Genomic DNA, 23,713 nt, shown 5'->3' on the forward strand with positions numbered 1-23,713 from the left:
ATAATGTGTGCATTTTGATTCATACAAGTGAAAATAAGTTACAAGGAAAAATATAAGGTGTTGGAAAAGGTGTCTTTTGGATAACAAACTCAAGAAAGCAAATGAAAGGTTCTTTGGCAGCAACTCAAGCCTTGTGGATCTCAATAGATATTTTGACATCCAACTCTTGAAGCTTGGCTATAACTAGCATATATACCTTAAATTTAAATTTAATCTATATAAAATATGCCGAGAGATATCCTTGTTGAGGTGCCTATTTGACTGTAGCATATAAAACTGTATAAAAATAGGCGTCTCAAGAAGCATATCTCTCGACGTATTTTATATAGATTAAATTAAAATTTATTGTATATATGCTAGTGGCAATCATGACACGACATGGAAAACATAAAATAAATCAATATATAATTATATTGTATCTTTTTATTAAAATAAACTATACTATAATATTATTATATTATTACGTAGAGATATATGAAATACTAAAATATAAGATATATTAAACTTTATTTAAAGATAATATAAAACTTTATTTAATTGTGACGGTTATGGTTATGTTTAGCATTAGGGTTAAGGTTTACATCATGGTTCGGGTTAGGTTTATGATTATGGTTAGGGTTTATCGTTAAGGTTATGATAATGGTTAGGGTTTATATCATGGTTAGGGTTAGCATCAATGTCAAGGTTTGGTTCTGGTTTAGGATTATAATTAGCATTAAGGTTTAGGATTATGGTTAGGGTTAGGTTTATGGTTATAATTTAATAGTAGGGTTAGGTTTAGGGTTTAGTGTCAGGGTTACAGTTATGTTTAGGATTTACATCAAAGTTAGGGTTAGAGTAAGCATTATTACATTTAGGGTTAGGGTTAGAATTATAACTGGGGGTATGGTTAGGATTAGGATTTGGTTTATGGTTATGTTTTGGATCAGGGTTAGGTTAGTATTATGGTCAAGGTTAAGGTTTATAACATGGTTAGGATTATGATTAGGGTTAAGGTTATGATTAAGATTATGATAATGGTTAGGGTTAGGGTTTATGATTATAGTTAGGATTATGCTTAGGGTTAATATTTAGTGTTAAGGAACTTAAGTTTATGGTTAGGGTTTAGTGTTAGAGTCACAATTATGTTTAGATTTTACATCAAAGTTAGGGTTAGAATTAGGGTTATGGTTCAATTACATTAAGGTTAGGGTTAAATTGGTATTAAAGTTTAATTAGCATTAGGGTTTGGGCTAGATTAAGGTTAGGAATATATTAGAATAAAAGTTCAATTTGGGTTAGGGTTAAGTTTAGGGTAGGATTATTGTTAGGGTTAGGGTTTAGAATTATGGTTAGGTTAGAGTTAGGATTAGGGTTAGGGTTAGGATTATGATTAGGGTTATGCTTAAGTTTATTGTTTACATCATGGTTGGCATTAAGGTTAGGTTTAGGATTATCACTAGGCTTAGGGTTAGAGTCATAGTTAGGATTATGGCTAGTATTAGGGTTTACATCAAGCTAGTATCAGGGTTAGGGTTAGGGTTAAGGTTAGGATTAGGATTTCATGGTTAGAGTTACATTTAGGCTTAAGGTTAGGGTGAGGATTATGGTTAGGGTTTAAGATTAAGGATAGGATTATGGTTTGGGTTAGGATTAGGATTTAGGGTTATAACTAAGTATTATTGTTAGGGTTTGGGTTTAGGGTTATGGTCAGGTGAGGGTTACGATTTAGTGTTACGGTTAGGATTATGGCTAGGATGGGGGTTAGGGTTAGAATTAGGGTTAGGGTTAGTATTAGGGTTACAATTATAATTAGGGTTAGGGTTAAAAATTATAATTAATGATTATAATTAAAATTAAGGTAGAATTAGAATTAGGGTTAGGGTTAGGGTTAGGGTTAGGACTATAATTAATATTAGGGTTAGGGTTATAATTAGGGTTTGGGTTAGGATTGGGGCTAGTCTTAGTGATTATAATTAGAGTTGGGATTAAAGATTATAATTGAAATTAGGGTTAGGGTTAGGGTTATGTTTAGGATTATAATTAGGTTTAGGGTTAGGGTTAGTATTGGGGTTAGTCTTAGTGATTATAATCAACATTGGGGGTTAGGGTTAGAATTAGGGTTAGGGCTAAGTTAGAGTTAGGGTTAGGGTTAAAATTAGGGCTAGGTTTGAAATTAGGGTTAGGGTTATGCTTAAGATTATAATTAGGGTTAGCATTAGCGTTAAGGTTAGGATTGGGTTAGTCTTAGTGATTATAAGTAGGGTTATGGTTAAATATTATAACTAGTGATTATAATTAACATTAGGGTTAGGATTGGGGTTAGTCTTAGTGATTATAATTAGGGTTTGGGTTAAAGATTATAATTAATAATTATAATTCAAATTAGGGTTAGGGTTAGGGTTAAAATTATAATTAGGATTAGGGTTAGGGTTAGGGTTAAGATTGCAATTAAAGATAGTATGTGATGATAGCTATAAGAATTAGGGTTTGGGTTAGGATGAGGGTTAGGGTTAGACTAGGGTTCTATTAAGCTCATATTAGGGTTCAAATCTACAAATAGAGTTGAATTTAGGGTTAACATTCAATTAGAGGGATTAGGGTTAAGAGTTAAGGTTATAGTTGATTAGAGTCAGTGTTTGATTGTGGAAAGGGTTTAATTATATTGAGGGTTAGGATTAGAGGTCAATTTTGCTCTATAATTCAATTACATTAGGGTTAGGTTTAAATTAGGATTAGAGCTCAGATTTAATTATGGTTAGATTAGGGTTCAAGTTGTAGTTAGGGCTTAATTCTCTAGGGTAATAATTAATCTTTGGTTTACGTAATGGTTAGGTTTCAATTATGGTAAGATTAGGTTATTGATATGGGTTTAATTAAATAGTTAGGATTAGTATTATATTTCAATTTGGTTTAGAATTAGGGTTATTATTCAATTACATTAAATTTAGGGTTAAATTATGAATAGAGTTAAATTAGGTTATGGTTTTGAAGTTAAATTCAATTAGGATTAGGTTTAAACCAATATATGTATATTATATGGTTTGCCAATGGAGTTCCAGATTAGATTTTTGGTTAGAGATATAGTTAGTGTAGTCACATAAATCTGTCCATTTTAATTAAATGAATATTTGCTATTTATTTGATCAAAAATCCACTAGCCATCAGTTAATTAAATTAATATTTAATTAATTCATCTTCAAAACATTCTCCTATTAATTAAATAAATTATTCAATTTATTTTAATTCATTCATTCAACCAAAATCACAAATCAATTAAATGAATAAATAATATTTATTTAATTAAATCCCCCTTTTCCTCTTTTAAATAAATTAAATAAAACATTTATTTAAATCATTATCCCCCCCACTTGCATTTTCCTACAAATGCAACTTGCACACATTTATTGAAATAAATTAATTTATTTTAAATAAAATCCTATTTTCCCTCACCCACCAAATCCACTTGCAATCCTAAACCCCTTCTAGATTCTTCTAACCCCTTCCTAATTAGCCTAATCCATCCCCTAATTATTGTCACATTCCTAAGCAACTTGGAGTCACTTCTCAAAGACTTCAAAGTCTTTTAAAAGCATTTAATGCTTTGTGTGTTCAAGAATCTAACCTCCAAAGTCCTCTAAACCACTTATGGCTCTTACATGACCATTAATGGCTCTTACATAACCAGTTATGGTTATTTCAACTTGCACTCATGGGTCTCCTCGAGCATTTATTGCTTTGACCATGGTTATCCCTTTTGCCTTTGCACAAGAGTTTATCCATTGGATAAAAACTTTATTCTTTGAATAAAGAATTTATTCACTCAACCCAACCTTGACCCTAACTCCCAATTTAACTCTCAGGTCATGTCAAGCATTTAATGCTTATTCCCTCTCCTCTCAACCTATCTCACATTGACACTTGTCAACCAGGGATTGGGTTCAAAGCCCTCACATGGATCTCAAATCATTCAATCCTGACCCTTGTTGAGATTACTCAATCTCAACCATCCATTGCTCCATTTTACCTATAAATAGAGCTCACATTCCTCATTTTCAAATCCTCAAGCCTCAAGCATTCTCAAGCATTTAGCATTCTTAGCCATGATCTTAAAAACTTGTATGCATTTAATCTATAGTGAATTTTAGAGAGCATTTAGCATAAATCACTAATATATTATTATCTTGGACTAAAATAAATCTTAGTTCTTTTTCATAACATGTTTAATTAGTTTGTTTTACACTTGCATTGCATAAGCTTGAGATCATCTACAATCTTGAACCTCCATAAGCATCCATAGTGCAAAAAGTTGTTGAGAGCTACACTATTTTCGAACTTGGAGAGGAGAGGAACAAAGGACGAGCAGCTAAGAACATGTTAAGAGGCATTTGGAGATGCCTTCTTATATTTGTGTCATTTGTTAAATATGTTAGCATGATCTTAGTATCTCTTTTGATATGCCTGCTTAGATTAGTTCTTGGTTGAATAACACTAACGATTTCTTGTGTGCTTTTGTGTGTTATACGACCATAGGTTCCAATCTAACCTTTGGGTATTTTGCAGAGCATCAGTTAGATTTAGGGTTTTAATTAGGTTAGGCTTAAGGTTAGGATTAGGGTTAATATTGCAATTAGAGATATTATTAGAGATAGAATAATAATTATGATGTTTTTGTTTAAGATTGAGGTTAGGGTTACTATAACAGTTAGGTTTATGGTTAGAACTACTGGTAGGGTTAGGGTTTATATCATGGTTAGGGTTAGGGTTAGGGATAGGGTATGGTTAGGGTTATGGTTTATGGTTATGGCTATGATTTAATATTACAATGAGGGTTAGGGTTAGGGTTAGGGTTTAGTGTTAGGGTTAGCATTATGGTTAGGGTTTATATCAAAGTTTGGATTAGGGATGGATTATAATTAGGGTTTACATCATGATTAGGGTAAGCGTAAGGATTTTAGTGAGTATTATTGGTAGGTTTAGGATTTACATCAAAGGTACGATTAGGGGTAGTGTTAGGATAATGGTTAGGGTTTAGGGTTATGGTTACGATAATGGTTAAGTTTATGGTTTAATATTATGCCTAGGGTTAGATTTTTTGTTAGGGTTAGGGTTTAATGATAGGGGTAGGATTATGGTTAAGGTTTACATGATTTGGTCTTATTATTTTTATCCAAGGTTATATTTAACATATGATAAATTAGGTTTAAATTGATTTGCATCGAATAATAAGCTTAAGGATTTACATGATTTGGTCTTATTATTTTGATTCAAGGTTATATTTAACATATCATAAATTATCCTAACCTTCAAACATTAACTCTAACCCTATTTAGCTTTTAGTTTACTATTATGGAAAGTGTTTATTTTGGAATTTGATTTATGGCACATCATTGAGGTTTTAGTATGAAACTGATGACCTTTATATTATAAATGATATGAATTGTATTAGAATTTATTATGATTTAGCATTAGTATGCTAGTTTGAGTTGGATTCATATTCAATTAGGTATACTATTTCAATTTTTTGCATTTATAGTTAATTTTACAGTTCAATTTGGTTTAGTTTGAGGCTACCATTTCATTTAATAATGTATGCAACATATATATTGTATAAATAAAATGTTAACACAACCATGTACTAAATGTCTTGTGGCATAAAAATATATAATTATAAAATGTAAGTTAAAACGATTAATTTTTTAAAAATTTTGGAATACAAATAAAAATAAATTTCAAAAATTATTAATATATAATAAAATAATATAAAATTGTCCAAGGGGTTGAGCTTAACTGGTTAAAACACTGGGTTCTCATTCTGGAGACCCAAGTTCAATTCCCAATAGGGACATCTAAAGTGGAATTCTAAGCTGTGACTCTTGGCCTTCCATAGGATGGGGAAGGTCTTGGGGTCAATCTAATCAAACATAATAATAATAATAATAATAATAAATCAAAGATATGTAATGGGGATGGGGCCCCCTGCTGTGGCCCCACTGGTTCATAGCTCCAGTCAAAAGCTATTCAAGCTTCGGCCAATTACCTATCAAAAAAAAATAATAATAATATAAAATTAACTAAGAAATAAATAGAATGTCAATAGAAAAAATACATTTATATGAAAAATTATATATAATCTATAAAGAGAGAAATGTGATATAAAATACTAAATTGTTTTGAAATATTTGTGTATGCAAGTTTGATTTTTAAAATTTAGAAATATTATATTTAATTTTTAATAGAAATATATAAATATTTTATAATTTGACTAAATTGGAAATAAAAAAATTATATATTATTTTTGAAATATTTGTGCATGCATGTAATTTTGATTTTTTGAATTTAGAAACATTATATATCTACGTGATTTTTTTAACTTAGAAACATTATACTTTACGTTTAAAATTTTCAAACATAAAATTTATTATTATTTTTTTTAAATTGAAAATTAAGATTCTTTATTTGCTTTTTTATCAAAGCATTGGTGTCAATCAATTGAGCTATACTATTGTAAAAATAATTTATAATTGTTATCCGTTAGTAAAAGGCACAATAAATATAGAAACTTTCTTGTACGACACCAGCGTGTTTATGTTTGTAGAAGGAAATAATTCATAGAAAATAGAAAGTTGCATTTTTAATTGTAGCTTTAAATGTTTCTTATAAAATAAAAATTGAACTCATTATAATTGCTAACAGCTATTTTGATAATTGGAAGGAATTTTGATTTGTTATCTCTCCTTTCCTTTTATATTGTAGATTTCTAGGCATCTTATTTAATGGATGAAAACTTGTTGGAGGAGAAGGCTTGTGGATGAAAAACCATGTGAGATTTGAGCAATCAGAGAATAAAACCCCTTTGATTATAAACAAAATATACTCATCAAGAGATTGCATTTGAGAAAAAGTAAATTAGTAAGATTGTTTGTTTCTTCTTTTAGTATGTAATGGCTCTTTGGGTATTGCTTTAAGTGATTTTCAAGATAAGTTATGTGGAGTTATGTTTATGTTAAGTCTTGTAGATGTTATACAGTAGTATGTTGATGTTATTACTACTATTGTAGACACCTAAAATTGTCATGTCTAATTAAATAAATATTTTATTTATTTAATTATCTAAGCCTACTTCTTCTATTAATTAAATAAATCTTTATTTATTTAATTAATTCATTTATCCTCTTCTAGCCTTATTTCTCATTTAAATAAATACATTTATTTATTTAAATTATCATTTTCCTAAATTAAATAAATATTTTATTTATTTAATTGTCCTACTTCTTCTATTAATTAAATAAATCTTTATTTATTTAATTAATTCATTAGCCTTTTCTACACATGACACATGTCATTCATCTCTTAATTCATACACTACCTACCCCTTTCATTATTTTATTATTTCTTCTACCTACCCTCTAATCATAGCCGACCTCCTTTTACACCCCTCAATCTTATCCCTCCATTTCATATAGTGTCTTCTATATAAGGAGATGCTTCCTTCATTATCAAATCCTAATCGTTCTATGCATTCTAATCATTCATCCTAATCACTCAGACTAATCAACAATTTTGGAGTACTTGGCTACACTACGATCCTACTTGCAACCACTTTCCGTTCTTTGTTGAGCTCTTGTGCATATAAAAATCTGAGAGCAAATATATCAAGCAAGATCAATGGAGATAGGAAGAATGGAGATCAAAACCCTATTGGACATGTGATGGTATAATCTTTGTGATTTTGAGTTATTTTGCATTGTCTTAGGTTATCTTCATATGTTATGGTGGATCTTTGTTCATTGTTAGGCTAGGGTTTAGTGGTTGGATTCATTTAGCCTTTCAATATTGTTGTTTATTGTTATCCATTTTCACCATACACATTTTGGCACGCCCGGTGGGACTCTTGTCCCTTTGCATTTAACATTTTTGTTGCAGATTTTGCATTTTTGAAGTTGCAGATCGGACAGTTTTCGACAACATTTTAGGTTTTACCGCGTCTGCGAGTGTTCGGATCGCGTTTTTGTGTTTCAGAAGCGTCTGCGATATCGATAATTGCGTCTGTGTTTCTGCCAATTTTTATTTTTTGCAGGTTTCTGGAATCGCGTCTGAGAATTTTAACCGCGTCTGTGATTGATCTTATCACGTCTGCAATCTGCAGTCGCGTCTGTGACCTCTGATCACGTCTGTGAACTACAGAACCGCGTCTGTGTTGTACAAACGCGTCTGTGTCTGGTATAAAGGCGTCTGTGCATTCTGTTTTGCAATTTTTCAATTTTTCTTTGATTCGGGTTTTCGGATTTTGTACTTAGGGTTTCAGATCTAGTTTGTTTTCGGCTAACTCTTGCAGATCTAGCTAACCTGGTTTGTGCAGCTTGCTTTGGAGGCAAAAAAAAAAACGTTTTTGTTGAAGGCCCCTTTTCACAAAGTCTTTTGGGTTTTCTAAAATTTACCTAACTTGTGTGCTTGCAGGAAGGGGTGATCATTTGAGACAACCCAAACTACTAACAAATTTTGTTGCAGGTCCTTAGCTAGGGTTTTGAAATTTTGTTGTGTGCCTTGTTTTCATAGATTAGCAAACACTTCCATTGGTGCACTAAAATTGAATCATTGTCTTTTGTGTCTTGAGCAATAGGCTCTTTTTGTTTAATCTTTAGAGGGCCTGTCTTCCCGTGTGGTCACTAGGACTACTAGTGAGAAGAGGACGACCCAAGTGGTAGCGAGGAAAACCCACCTCATCCAAACCACTATAATCAAATGTATTCATGGTGAAAACTATGGATAACGTGTGCTGATTAGTTCATACCGACACTATGTCTCCCCATAAACCCGTTTGATCAAATTTATTTGATCATTTGTAGGGCGTAACCCCTACCGGCTGGGAGCCTTCTGTATTTACAGAGCTGAAAGTGCCGCATGTATGGCCACACGAGCGTATGCCCTTACTAGCACCTCTTTGTTTTAGATGCCCAAATCCTTCTAGTTGTTGAGGAAGGAGGTCGGACCTCTGGTAGCGGCCCACACACATACGGTTCTTAGTAGAGATACAAAGTTCGCCATGGGGAGTTTTCATGGGGACTGATGCTTGGCTGACCCGAGAAGTGAGTGTCGAGGGTGGAGCCAGTGAGGTCAAGCATCTAAGTATCCGCTCTGAATAGCGTAGCCTCGGGGGTAAAACCCTATGTGGGATCAACAACTATTGTCTTGGCCAGCCCTAAGATTTGTGCTTGTCTTATGCTAAACACTCAAACATTCAAGACAAAACAACAAAACATTGTGTCTTTTGTGTCTTCAAGTGTATGCAAAAAACTTTTTACATCAAACAACACACTTTTGGAGTCTAAACAGTCTGCAAACATTGAGTCATCAACACTGTGTCCTCTTGTCACGAAAAACAGTCGAAAAATCAGATTTGGTCACAACAAAACAACTTCACAGATAGGAAAAATTGCACTAAGGTTACAGAAACATGTCTGTGTCTGTTCAAACCGCGTCTGTGTCGGATAAGCGCGTCTGTGAAGTACAGAATAGCGTCTGTGTTTTTAACAGCGTCTGCGTCAAACAGAGTAGCGTCTGTGTCTGGAAAACGCGTCTGTGAAGTATACAGAGGCGTCTGTGTCAGGATTTGAAAACTTTAACAGTCAAGCAAACAAAGAAAATCAGTTTCGGCATATTTGAGCTTCTTAGGTTGTCTCTTCAGGTTTCATCTAGCATTCACCCTGTTCTAAGGTCTTACACAGTCCATCATTGCTTCATACCTCATTTTACATTCACAATTGTCTAAACTTGAGTCAAAAAGGTCACTTGCTTGTCCTCATCATACTTTTTCAACACACTACATACCACTACACTTTGCTAAGTGGTCCCTCATCAAGGTTTCTTACCTTTGGGTCTCATTTGGTCTTACTTTGAGTCAAGGTCAGCTTACCTCATCAAGAGAAACTATCCTCTCTTTGGAAGTCACACCTACTCTACTACTTACATACTTGGTCTTACACTTTGGACATTGCAAGTACACCCCAAGATTCATTTACACTCCATACAACTCTTGGTCTTCCATACTCTTGTCATTTTCGTCTAGTCTCTCACATATTGCTAAACACCTAGTTCATGGTTGAAACCCGCCTTCAAAAATCTAGGAGAATAGCTAAAGAAGCTCAAGGATCCATAAACATGAGTTCTTATGAGTATGACAATGATCTATTCTACAATCCTGAGCACACTACATTACCAGACATGAATGTTTATAGACACAATCCAAATGTGGAAAACACAAACACTATAAACAATGCTACATACAATGACACCGTGGACAATTCTTCAATACTATCAGCAGACATACAAGAATCCATAATGGATCCTCAATTCAATAGATTGGTTGAAGAGATAATGAGGAGAGATCGTCAATACTTTTTAAACATGATGGCACAAAGTGGAGCTAAAATACCACATGATTTTGACTTATCTCAACTTATGGAAAGTTGACCTTCACAACAAGCTCAACCTAACATGGATCAAAGGAGACCAAATAGTGGAGGAAATAGAGGACCAAATAATATGATGTCGGAGTCACCATCAGCTTTGCTTCAAAAGCCAGCAATCCCACATACACAAGCTCAAACATATGATACTTATACTCAAGGACCATCATGGAGGCCTTATGCTCAATCACATGCTCAAGGTATGAATCAATCAAAACAAGTGGATACTCAAGGACATCCTCAAAATTTTGACACAAGGAGACCTCATGTCAAAATTGGGGGCAACACAATGGAAAATGAAAGGCCTATTGAATATGGTTTATACACACAAAACAGATATGGGGTTCCCCAACAAGAAGTTATGCCAAGTGTTCCATACATGTCGCAACAATATAGACCTCCATATGGACATGTCTACGATCAGTATCATCCATACATGCAACAAGCTCCTCCTCAAATGGGTGTTTCAAACATGGGGTATGCTACAAGAAATCCATCTCCTCCCAAGAATAATTTGGAGCAACAAATTAGAGATTTACAAAAGAAAATGGAGGACATGAGTACATCAAAACCTACATACACTATGAGAGATATATGCCCTTATCCCTTTGATAAGAGCATTCCAATGCCTCCATTTCCTTCACACTTTGTGACACCAAAATTCGACAAATATAGAGGGAGAGGAGACCCCAAGGCACACATAAGACAATTCTTCACAGCTTGCATTGAGGTAGCAGTAGAAGAAACATACTTGATGAGGTTATTCCCACAGAGCTTAGGCGATCAAGCTATGGAATGGTTTTCTCAAGTACCTCCTGGTATTAAGTCATGGGGCGATTTAGCAGAGGCATTCATTCAGCATTTCTCCTACAACATAGAAACAGATGTCTTAGTTACTACCTTGTGCAATACGAAACAAAAGGAAGGAGAATCTTTCGCAACATTTTTACAGAGATGGAGAAACCTAGCTAGCAGATGCTCTTGCGAAATCCCGCAGAAACAAATGGTGGAGATGTTCACACAAAACGTTAATAAGGCTATTGGCTATGATCTCAGAAAAGCTTGTTTGTCTACATTCAAGGATGTCATTGAAAAGGGCCTAGCAACAGAAAAGGTCTTAATTGAACAAGGAGTTATCAAACTATTCAAAGAAAACAAAGAGGACTTCAAAGGAAAGGACAAACCAAAATTTTGGAATAAGAACAAGAACACAGTTAATGATGGTGTTGTTGATGCCAACACAGTGAGACCAAAGTTCGTCTTTTCTGGATCAAGTTCTACCAACAATCAGGTAAACACTCAAACAACTTCTAAACCACGAAGGAAGTACACTCCATTGGGAGAACCACTTGAATCAGTATTCAAAAAGCTTGTAGCAAACAAAGTGATTACAGTTCCAGACTTTCCTCCATATGAACCAAAGGTCAAACCAAATTGGTGGAATGATGATGAGTATTGTGAGTTTCATAAGAGCAAGGGTCATAAGACAAGTAATTGCCATCGATTGAAAAACATTGTGCAAGATCTCATTGACAGAGGTGACATTGAGATTGAGGGACATTCATCTAATCAAGAGCATGAGGTGTTTAAGGAACCATTCCCAAAACATGACAAAGGAAAAGGCAAAGTCACAGATGATCAAGCCAATTACACTAGAGCATCTTACAATTATGATTCTACTATCAATCACATCTCAATGGACAATCATATCTCTACCATTACTATCAAAAACAAAAATCCTGAGAATTCTTCTCAGAGACCCAAAATTGTCCTAAAAGGTGTGGGATCTTCGTCCGAATCTACCTCTGAATGTCATGTTACAACCCGTCGAGGTAAGATCACATTGCCAGGTACCTCCACTAAAAATACCAATCTTTCACCAATCAAGCCTGAGTACGACCTTGTAGAACAACTAGGGAAGACACCTGCACTCATCTCTATTCTTGAGCTCTTACGTATATCTCCTGCACATAAAGCTATCCTTGACAAAATTTTGAGAGATACTGTCATCCCTACTGATCTGAACGTGGACCAGTTTCAAGCCATGGTGGGATACCTTTCCGTTCCACACTCCCTTACATTCACAGAAGCCGATGACGCCTCCATAAGTCAGCCACATAATGCACCTCTACATGTTGAAGCCTTCATACATAAACACCGAATAAAGCAAGTCTTGATAGATGGAGGAGCAGGTCTTAATATTTGTACATTGAGCACCATCAGACAATTGGGATATTCTGACAAGGCTGTGAATTCTACAAACCAAATCACTATCAAGGCTTATGATGATGAAGAGCGCTCGTCCAAGGGCACGGTCACCTTACCACTAAGAATAGGACCAGTCACAAAGGATGTGGTTTGTCAAGTCCTAGATCTAGATCTCACGTATAACATATTGTTAGGACGACCGTGGATTCATGAAATGAGGGCAGTCCCATCAACATACCATCAGTGCATTAAGTTTCCTCACAATGGAGTTGAGGTAACGGTCAATGGTGATCCAAATCCATTCATATATTGTAATAACTTGAGATCACATACTGAGACTATCATCCCCAGCAATCGTGAGGCTACTCCTTCTTCAGCATATATTGATCCTGAGTCATTAAAGCCCTCGACATCCAAACAAGGTGAACTTAGAGCTAGGTTTCAAGACAAAGGCATGGGAGAATACACTTTGAATCAAACAATGTTTTTATGACAAGTCATGACCTCTCCCAAGGAATATGGGAGGCCACATCCTAACAAGCAAATCTCCATCATGATGCTCAAATGGGATCCTACCATCTTTCAAAAATGGGGCGAATTAGAAGAAGAAAATTTATATAAAATGCTCTATAAGGATGTTGAAGAGGAAACACATGACCAGATTATAATACCCTGTGAGAACTATGGCAAAGGCTTCAAAATTCTGCAAAGATTCGGGTATGATGGAAAAAGCCCTCTCGGACTACGCAAAGAAGGTGTCATGGAGCCCTTACAACCTGAGCTAACTATAAGAAGGGAACGCTCAAAAGGGCTTGGTTTTCTAAATCCCAGAATACACAATAAAGGAACAAAACAGGTATGGCGAGTCAAAGTCGCTGAAGTTCCACAAGAGGATGATTATTCCACAGATTCCAATAAGTGGGAATGGGGTTCAGACACATCCTCCAGTGACTATGAGCTCAAAGAGATATTCAGAGAGCCAGATGAACCTACAGAGGAGGAGGAATTTTACAAAAAATTCAGAGTTGGCCAAGAACCAACCCATAAGGATCCCGCACAGTCGTCGTTTCAAGGCCCTAGGTCAAGATCACATAGGATGAGGACACCTGTCCCAGAAGGCTCTACTAGTGATGACAATTTGGATTCGCTCACGATTGAAACTGATGAGGAGAGTGCCATCGATGACCTCGATGATTACCTTGACATACCTGAATATAACCACCTCTTCACTATTAGTCCTGCAAACTCTGAAAGCACTAAAGACCTTCCCCTTGTCCACCCCCAACTCATTGACTGGGATCATAAGGGACCAGCACAGTTTGATACATTTCAAAATGACGAAGCTATTGTCGATTATCTTGGCATTCGCGATGATCTTCCTCCTGGAGACCACAAAGCAGGATACGCCATAGAGCTTAATAACATGGCATACTTTGGTGAGGGTGTCGGGCCTTCTAGTCGCAAAAATGTGAAAATAAAAACAAAACAAGGGTCTTATGGCGAAAACCACACTGTGGCGCTATCTGACTCTAAAAAAGTCAAAAGAAAGGACGTATCTGAGGGTGAAAACCTCTCTGAGGTGCCCGAAGATGGAAGGCTCGACATTCTCCCAGCATCATACGAGGAAAAATCATCCATGTTGGTAGAGGAGACTATAAAGACAAACATTGGCACAACAGAGGTTCCACATAACATATTTTTGGCTCAATCATTGACAGAGGCCGAGAGAGCAAGATTCATAAGCTTCTTTAAGGAACGACAAATCAACTTCACATGGTCTTATGCTGATATGCCTGGGCTAGACCCCGATTTAGTAATGCATCATTTAACAGTCAAACCGGGGGCAAAACCGGTAAAGCAGAAATTAAGGAAAATGCATCCACAAGTGGCATTGCTAGTCAAGGCAGAGCTGGAGAAATTATTGGATGTCGGATTCATACGCCCAATTGATTATCCTGAATGGATTTCCAATTTAGTACCTGTCAGCAAACCGGATCGCAGCATCCGAATATGTACAGACTTCAGAGATATCAACAAGGCTTGTCCAAAGGACAATTTCCCATTACCAAACATTGACTTGATCGTTGATCTCACAGCAGGCCATGAAATGTTATCTTTAATGGACGGATTTTCTGGATATAATCAAATCAGGATTGCACCTGAGGATCAACATAAAACATCATTCACTTGTCCATGGGGAACCTTCTGCTGGAATGTCATGCCCTTTGGGCTGAAAAATGCAGGTGCCACGTATCAACGAGCCATGACTACTATCTTCCATGATCTCATGCATGTAACAGTGGAAGATTATGTTGACGACCTTTTGGTTAAATCAATAGATAGAAATACACACTTGGACATACTTTCAGTTGCTTTTGATAGGCTAGAAAAATACAAGGTAAGATTAAACCCAAAGAAATGTGTCTTTGGAGTAACCTCCGGGAAGCTCCTATGATTCATTGTGTCTAAAAGAGGAATAGAAGCCGATCCAGCAAAAGTCAAGGCTATCTTGGACATGCCGCCACCCAAGAATATCAGTCAACTTCGATCTTTACAAGGGAGACTCCAGTCCATACGAAGATTCATAGCACAACTTGCAGATAAGTGTAACCCTTTCCAGCACCTACTACACAAAAACATCAAGTTCAAATGGGATGAGAACTGTCAACAGGCTTTTCAGGCACTCAAAGACTATCTTTTGAACCCGCCAGTTTTGATGCCACCAGTTCCAGATCAACCTTTGTTACTTTACATATCAGCTACTCCAACAGCACTGGGGGCACTTCTAGCACAGCAAATACCTGACGGCAAGGAAAAAGCAGTCTACTATATCAGTGGCACATTGGTGGGATATGAGCTAAACTACACACCAATTGAGCGTGCATGTCTCACTGTGGTCTTTGCTTCACAAAAATTACGACATTATATGCTCACTCACAAGACTAAGTTGATTGCCAGAATTGATCCACTAAAATATCTGCTCAACAAAGCTACACTTACTGGGCGGCTGGCCAAGTGGGTAATGATCTTGAGTGAATTCGACATTGAATACGTGGACAGAAAAGCTATCAAAGGACAAGCAATTGCAGATCAACTGGCAGATGCTCCCATGATAGATGATGTTCCTCTACAGTCAGAATTTCCAGATGAGTCCATTCTAACAATATCACTTGCAAAGCCATGGCAATTATATTTTGACGGCTCATACACACAGCATGGGGCACGAGCAGGTATACTTTTTATAACTCCCCAGGGCGATTCTATACCAAAGTCATACCGCTTATCATTTCCTTGCACCAACAATATAGCGGAATACGAGGCATTAACAACTGGGCTAAGAATTGCAGTTCAGTGGAAGATCCAAGAGCTTCGTGTTTTTGGGGATTCTCAACTGGTCATCCGTCAAGCAACTGATGATTATCAAACAAAAGATGAAAAGCTAATGCCTTACAAACAACTGGTAGATGATCTAAAACAGCACTTTGTAAAGATAGAGTTTGAGCAGATACCAAGAGAACAGAATCGTGCTGCAGATGCCATGGCTACAATTGCTTTGCTCATTGATCTACCGCAAAATGAGACTTGCTATGAGTTCCTGGTAGACAACCTGCTGATTCCTTCATACGAGATCACTCCTACTGAAATGATATGTGTTGTTGGTCCTGAATCCCAGTTATATGGTTCCATATTCACATACCTTCGTGACAATATCTTACCTCCTGATCTATCGAACAACCAACGCCGCACTTTCATTCGCCAATCCTCCCGATACGTTATCCTAGCTGATATCCTATACCGACGAGGTCTAGATGGCACCCTTCTTATATGTTTAGAGAGTGACGAAGCTCAGATTGCGTTACGAGAAGTGCATGAAGGGATATGTGGCCCGCATACTAGTGGTCCTACCTTGGCCAAGAAACTCATCAGGACTGGATATTACTGGCCTACTATGGAAAAAGATGCATATCAGTTTGTCAAGAAGTGTAAGCAGTGTCAAATTCATGGAGACCTCATACATGCACCAGCACAGGAACTACAACCACTTGCATCTCCTTGGCCCTTTTGTCAATGGGGACTCGATCTCATAGGCAAGATTCACCCTCCTTCTTCCAATGGACATAAATTCATTATCACAGCCACAGAGTATTTCACAAAGTAGATTGAAGCCGTGCCTCTCACACAAGTTACTGGGAAAAAAATCGCTACATTCATCCTGAACTACATCATTTGCCGATACGAGATCCCTACTTCCATTATTACTGATAACGGGCGTCCCTTCAAGAATCAGGATGTTCATGAACTCTGTGAGCGCTTCCATATCTCCCATCGTTTCTCCACACCATATTACCCCCAAGGTAATGGCCAAGCTGAGGCGTCTAATAAAACAATTCTCAAAATCCTTAAAAAGACAGTCGACGACGCTGGCCGTAACTGGCATATCCAACTCAATCCCGCACTTTGGGCCTATCGTACAAGTGTCTGCACACCTACAGGAGCTACACCCTACTCACTTGTCTACGGCGCTGAAGCCATCTTCCCTATTGAGGTCGAGCTACCTTCTTTACGGGTCTCCTTGAGAAACATAATCAACGATGAAGACTACAGGGTCTCTCGCTTACAAGAACTAGAACTGCTGGAGGAACGAAGGCACACTACTTTTAATCATCTCAAGGCTTACCAACAACGAATGAGTCGCAGTTACAATCACAAAGTTAAGCCTCGCACATTTGAGGTAGGTGACTTAGTACTCAGAGAGAACCCCAAGAATCAGCAAGACAGAGATAAGAAGGGCAAGTTCGAACCAAACTGGCTTGGTCCTTACATCATCACAGCGGCATATGGATCTGGGGCATATCAGCTCTCAACTACAGAAGGTGAACCCTTAGAGGATCCTATCAACAGCATGCACCTTCGCAGGTTCTACACATAAGCTCTTTGGAACATCCTAATTCAAAAATACAAAAAAAATATAAAACAAAAAAATCGTTACTTGGTGAAAACCTGGCAAACAGGCGCCTTGTGACACAAAAAAAATTTGAAAAATCGAAAAAGTAAAGAGAAATAATTTCGTCCAATGGTGAAAACCACTTCGGTGGTGCCCTGGGCAAGTACCATGGTGAAAACTGGGTCACCAGCGCCATGCGTAGAGACTTTGCTCCTCCCTCCTTCAGGATTCTCTTTCATCTTTCACTTTGCACACACTCATAACCTATTCGCTCACAATAAACTTACCCATTCCCATCATGGCTTGTTATTGATCTACCTAAGATTGGTTAGCCATCCATAACCCTCCCTTTTCACTCCCTTTCCATCCATAATAAATTAGATCCTATCTGTGACTACGGCCAATCCTACGTCTAGTGATGGGTGTGGAACTGAGAACATCACATGTTTCGAGGAGTACAGTTTCTTCCAGCTTTCTTCAGTCTATCCGCGCACAATCTGCAATAAAGCAACATTTGCATCACAGATCCGCAATAAAGTTTCATCTTCTCCGCAATAAAGTATCAGTTTCATGGATTCAATCAGTTTCAAATGATACACAGCAGCAACAATGAGCTTCAACAAATCAAATCTTTCAACAGACTCAGACAACATATGGTTCAGTGCTATCTCTCCTTTTTGTGAAAGTGAACATTGTGACCACAATCAAACATGACTTAAACAAGTGACAAGAGACACTAAACTTGAGGACTACAATGGATGTTGGTGTCGAGTCTTGGTTTTCTTTTGATTTTATCTTTTTGGTGACATGTCTTTTAGCTTTTCCAGGATGTCTTTGACTAGAGATTCTATCTCTAGGATGTCTTTGACTAGAAAGGCGAGGATGGGGTATCGTCACCTATTTGCATTTGTTGTTTGTGGATTGTCTCTTAGTAATGCTATGACTTGTCCAAGGATATGAGGACACTGTGAGTCTAGTATGAACTGGGGCATTCCTTGTTTGTGACTGTCTTATCTCCATGCAAACGGGTACAATGACTTTCTAGGTCGAACAAATGCCTCGATTGTCATAACCTATTTTGCCATAATAAAGCTCAATGATGATAACGCACAAGAAGCTCTTTCACGTTCATATCTTCTGTCTTCCATCCCCCTTTCTTGATTGACTTCCATTGTCCTTCTCGAGTCCGCGTAGCTCGCTATCACATGACTGAGTATAATGACACACCAAAAACATTTGCATTTCATGTAGCTGCACCTACATTACCACATATAAGCATTTCTTACATACATATAGATATCACAACTGCATCACATCCTGCACACAACACCTATTAGCACAATTTTCATTTGCATTATCATATTCATCTGCATTACTTACATTCACATTTGCATCATGCATACACATATAAAACATAAACGAACAAAAAAAAAAAATATTGCATTGCATCATATACATATTTGCATCCATATCATAAGCATCACATAAGAACATCTCATCACATAGGTACACATGCATATAGCTACCGCAAAGATGCATCATCTCATATATATATAAAGTGTCATGATACAATGATGTCAAAATCATATGGCTACAATCACCCGCAGGTGTCTACAATACAAAAATGGTACAAAACTGATATAGAGGAACTCACTGATCACTCCTGCCAACACTATTGGTAGTGCTAATCCTATCCATGTCATGGTATCCCATGCCACGTGTCCCACCCTCATCTCCAGTCTTGGATCCTAGAACACTCATCTCAGGGCATCCCTGTCTCCGTCTCGATCGTACGGAATCAACTCCCCATCAATCGGTATTCGCATAATCCTATATACATCCTCCAGGGTGACTGCCATCTCACCCGTCGACAAATGGAACGTGCACGTCTCAGAGTGCCATCTCTCAGCCAGCATAGTCAGCAAACCCATGTTTGCCTGAAACGCAGGCACATATAGTACATGTCTCAAGCCCATCTCCTCGATGGCAGCTCGGTCCTCGAACGACAACTCCGGTCGCAACCTCTGGGTCAACGGGAATCTCTCCCCTGACTCTAGCATTGGCAAATACTCTTGCAGTCAAGCAACTCAATCATGTCAGTTATAGTGGCATTCACTGTTTATCACAAAATGCTACTCGCTATCTAAATGCATATGGCTATCTACCCTAGTGACACTCACTGTTCATCACAAAGTGTTGCTGATTATCCTAGTGGTACTCCCTGTTCATCACAAAGTACTACGTGTGTGACACTCCCTGTTCATCACAAAGTGTTACTCACATTTGCACTCCCTGTTCATCACAAAGTGCTGCTCATATTTCAGTACTCCCTGTTCATCACAAAGTACTCTATCTTGGTACTCACTGTTCATCACAAAGTACTCTATCTTGGTACTCACTGTTCATCACAAAGTGCCTTGATCTATCCTAGTCTTCCTAGAGGACCTGCTTGAGTGTATCCTCTCAGCAGCTTATCCAATCGACAGCATATGTTCATCACAGAACTGTCGATTTGACCTAGAAGATGCAAATTCATACTTTTCAAACGCAAACACGCTTACATGACATAAACACACATTTATTATATTACCTAGCATGCATTAATGACAACAATAAATGCATCAAAGTACGAGGAGGTTTTGTGGTACTCACTGGCTCTCCTACCTCTACTGGCCTCTGGAATCGGCGAACGCGGTCAAATCTATGAACCAAAGCCATCGCTGCTGACTGGGGCAACTTTGTATCAATTCATCTTATCTTCTTTGAAACAACGCGACAAGCCGCATTGTCTCAAAGAGGGGCAAAATGTAGACACCTAAAATTGTCATGTCTAATTAAATAAATATTTTATTTATTTAATTATCTAAGCCTACTTCTTCTATTAATTAAATAAATCTTTATTTATTTAATTAATTCATTTATCCTCTTCTAGCCTTATTTCTCATTTAAATAAATACATTTATTTATTTAAATTATCATTTTCCTAAATTAAATAAATATTTTATTTATTTAATTGTCCTACTTCTTCTATTAATTAAATAAATCTTTATTTATTTAATTAATTCATTAGCCTTTTCTACACATGACACATGTCATTCATCTCTTAATTCATACACTACCTACCCCTTTCATTATTTTATTATTTCTTCTACCTACCCTCTAATCATAGCCGACCTCCTTTTACACCCCTCAATCTTATCCCTCCATTTCATATAGTGTCTTCTATATAAGGAGATGCTTCCTTCATTATCAAATCCTAATCATTCTATGCATTCTAATCATTCATCCTAATCACTCAGACTAATCAACAATTTTGGAGTACTTGGCTACACTACGATCCTACTTGCAACCACTTTCCGTTCTTTGTTGAGCTCTTGTGCATATAAAAATCTGAGAGCAAATATATCAAGCAAGATCAATGGAGATAGGAAGAAGGGAGATCAAAACCCTATTGGACATGTGATGGTATAATCTTTGTGATTTTGAGTTATTTTGCATTGTCTTAGGTTATCTTCATATGTTATGGTGGATCTTTGTTCATTGTTAGGCTAGGGTTTAGTGGTTGGATTCATTTAGCCTTTCAATATTGTTGTTTATTGTTATCCATTTTCACCATACACAACTATTATAAGAGTTATATGCCATAATTTTTCATTTGGCATTCACACAATATTAGTTTATGGCATTTTGTGTAAATGAGGTAGTCTAGAATTGTCAGAATTTTGTGGGTTTGGTGAAGATTTCGAAATAAGAATCTATATCATTTGATGTTGCTATAAATCAGATTTTGGATTTGATAATTTGTTGTTGGATATTAGAAAATATGTGTTTTCATAGTGTTCTATAAGATTTCATTCAATTTGGTGTTGTTTATTGCAAGACTAATTGATTAGCTTCAACATTTTTAGTGGAACTGGCAAGTTAATTTGTGAATCTATTTTTAGATCTAAAATTAATCATTTATTTATTATTGAGGGCATAATAGGATCTAAAATAAATTGTTAATATTCTATTGAGCACATTTCAATAGTATAAGAGCATGGTCTTGCTAGCCTATAGTGGGTTCTTGAATGTTTCCTAGTGATAGGGATCTAACATACCAATGATTAGAGAAAAGGAAACTAATAGAAGAAATTTCAAATTTAGAGAAAGGGAAGATTTCAGAAGAGGAAAAATTTAAAAGAGCCATTAATGAGATTCATGAATTCACAAGGGGCTTGAGAGATGTTCCAATTAAACTACAAGAGACAAGATAATTTGAGACTCTTGGCAAAAAGAATGGTGAGTGGAGATCCAAATCAGAATGGTCAAATGGGTGAAACTTTTGAACAAATAATGGTGGACATAATAATGCAGCATATAATGTGCCTTCAAATTTTTCAAGGAATACGTTCTTACCGGAATTTGAAGAAAATAATGAACCTGTGAATATTGATGCCTTAAATTCTAAAACTATTCAAAGATGGCATGCAGTCTACCATGTAGACACCTAAAAATGTCTCATCGATAACTTGCTAATTATTCTCTTTATTGATTAAATAATTCTTTAATTATTTAGTTTTAATCTAATGTTTATTAAGTATTCTATCTTCATCATTTAATCATTTAATTCCCTTTCTTATTATTAATAAAATATTGTTATTTAATTAATTTCAAATTAACACCTTTAATTAAATAATTTTTATTATTTAATTAAATTCAATTTCTAATGATTAAATAATTTCTTTAAATTGTTTAATTATCTAACACATTCTTTACTAATTCAAATTCAAAAATTCAAAAATCCCCAAATTCTAATTTCAATAAATTTGCATTTCGTTTCATGAATTCGAAAATCCAAATTCAAACCAAATGCAAACCAAATTTGAATTTAAATCTAATTTACTACAATACATGTCAAAATCCTAATTGGCATTGACTTTCAATCTAACTGTCAATAACCTTTTTTCTGACTAAGAAATCAATATAGTCAATTTCTCAATCAATTTAGTCGTCTCCTCAATTAACTCATCAATCGTCTTTTTGGAACAAATCAATAAAATTAGTTAACTCTTCAATCAAATTAGTTAACTCATCAATCTATTTAAGTCATCTAATCAATCTAATCACTTAACTCATCAATGAAATGAGTTTATCTCTCAATCATCTCTTTCTCAACTGTTGATCAATTATGTTCTCAAATGCATCTCAACCATTCAATTTTCCCATTCAAAATCTATAAATTCAGCTTCAATCTCCCAATTTCAATAATCAGGAACTTTGATTTCTTGTTCCAATATTATGTAGGTTAGCAATGTATGATACTAAGATCCATCATACCACAAGAAGAAAAATGACAATGGAAGTGACTTGCATCCATGCAATAGGGAGTTTTGATCGAATTTATCTATAGCCTTATTGTCTCGATTGCCTGCTTTTATTGATGTCATCAAATTTGTTAATTAGATAGGATTCATGATTTTCCTATTGAATCTAATTAAAAATGATGAATTTTCCTCGTAATACATTTGGTGAACCCGACATGAACTAACAACAAACTTACTTTCTTGCATTTTCTATGTCTTTTGTAGATTTATAGTATGGAATTTCCTAATCGTTCTAAAGAATTCGTATGCGTCTCAAAAGTATTTTGCATGCATTCTGATAGTGCTTCACATGCGTAGTTATGGTGTTTTTCATGTGTTTAATGGGTGTTTCACATGTATTCTTTGGAAAATTAGGGTAAGACGTGTAAATCATTTTGATTTGTTATTGTGTTGCCTCTTTATTTAAAACCTTGATCAGTTTTCTAGTCTATCAAATAATTGCTAACAAGGATGAATATTGGATTTGCAATCTCTTTAACAAAATGGCATGCAGAGTAAAATTTAAGATTGCAATTTCTAGATAGAGAGCCAAATAGAGAAGACAACAAAAACATTACTAGAAAAACTTGCATGCAGAACACAAACTAATTGAACCCGAGTTGCAAATTGCTGATTTTCTGTATCAAAGACGTGTCCAAGCCTATATACTGAAATAAAAAATGATAGAGGGGATCGAATTAGCAGTGAATTTTTAACCCTCTATTTTGTAGGATCTATTTTTTCATTTTTTACACAAAAAGATGTTT

This window comes from Cryptomeria japonica, chromosome 5, assembly GCF_030272615.1.
Source record: "Cryptomeria japonica chromosome 5, Sugi_1.0, whole genome shotgun sequence".
NCBI classification, from domain to species: Eukaryota; Viridiplantae; Streptophyta; class Pinopsida; order Cupressales; family Cupressaceae; genus Cryptomeria; species Cryptomeria japonica.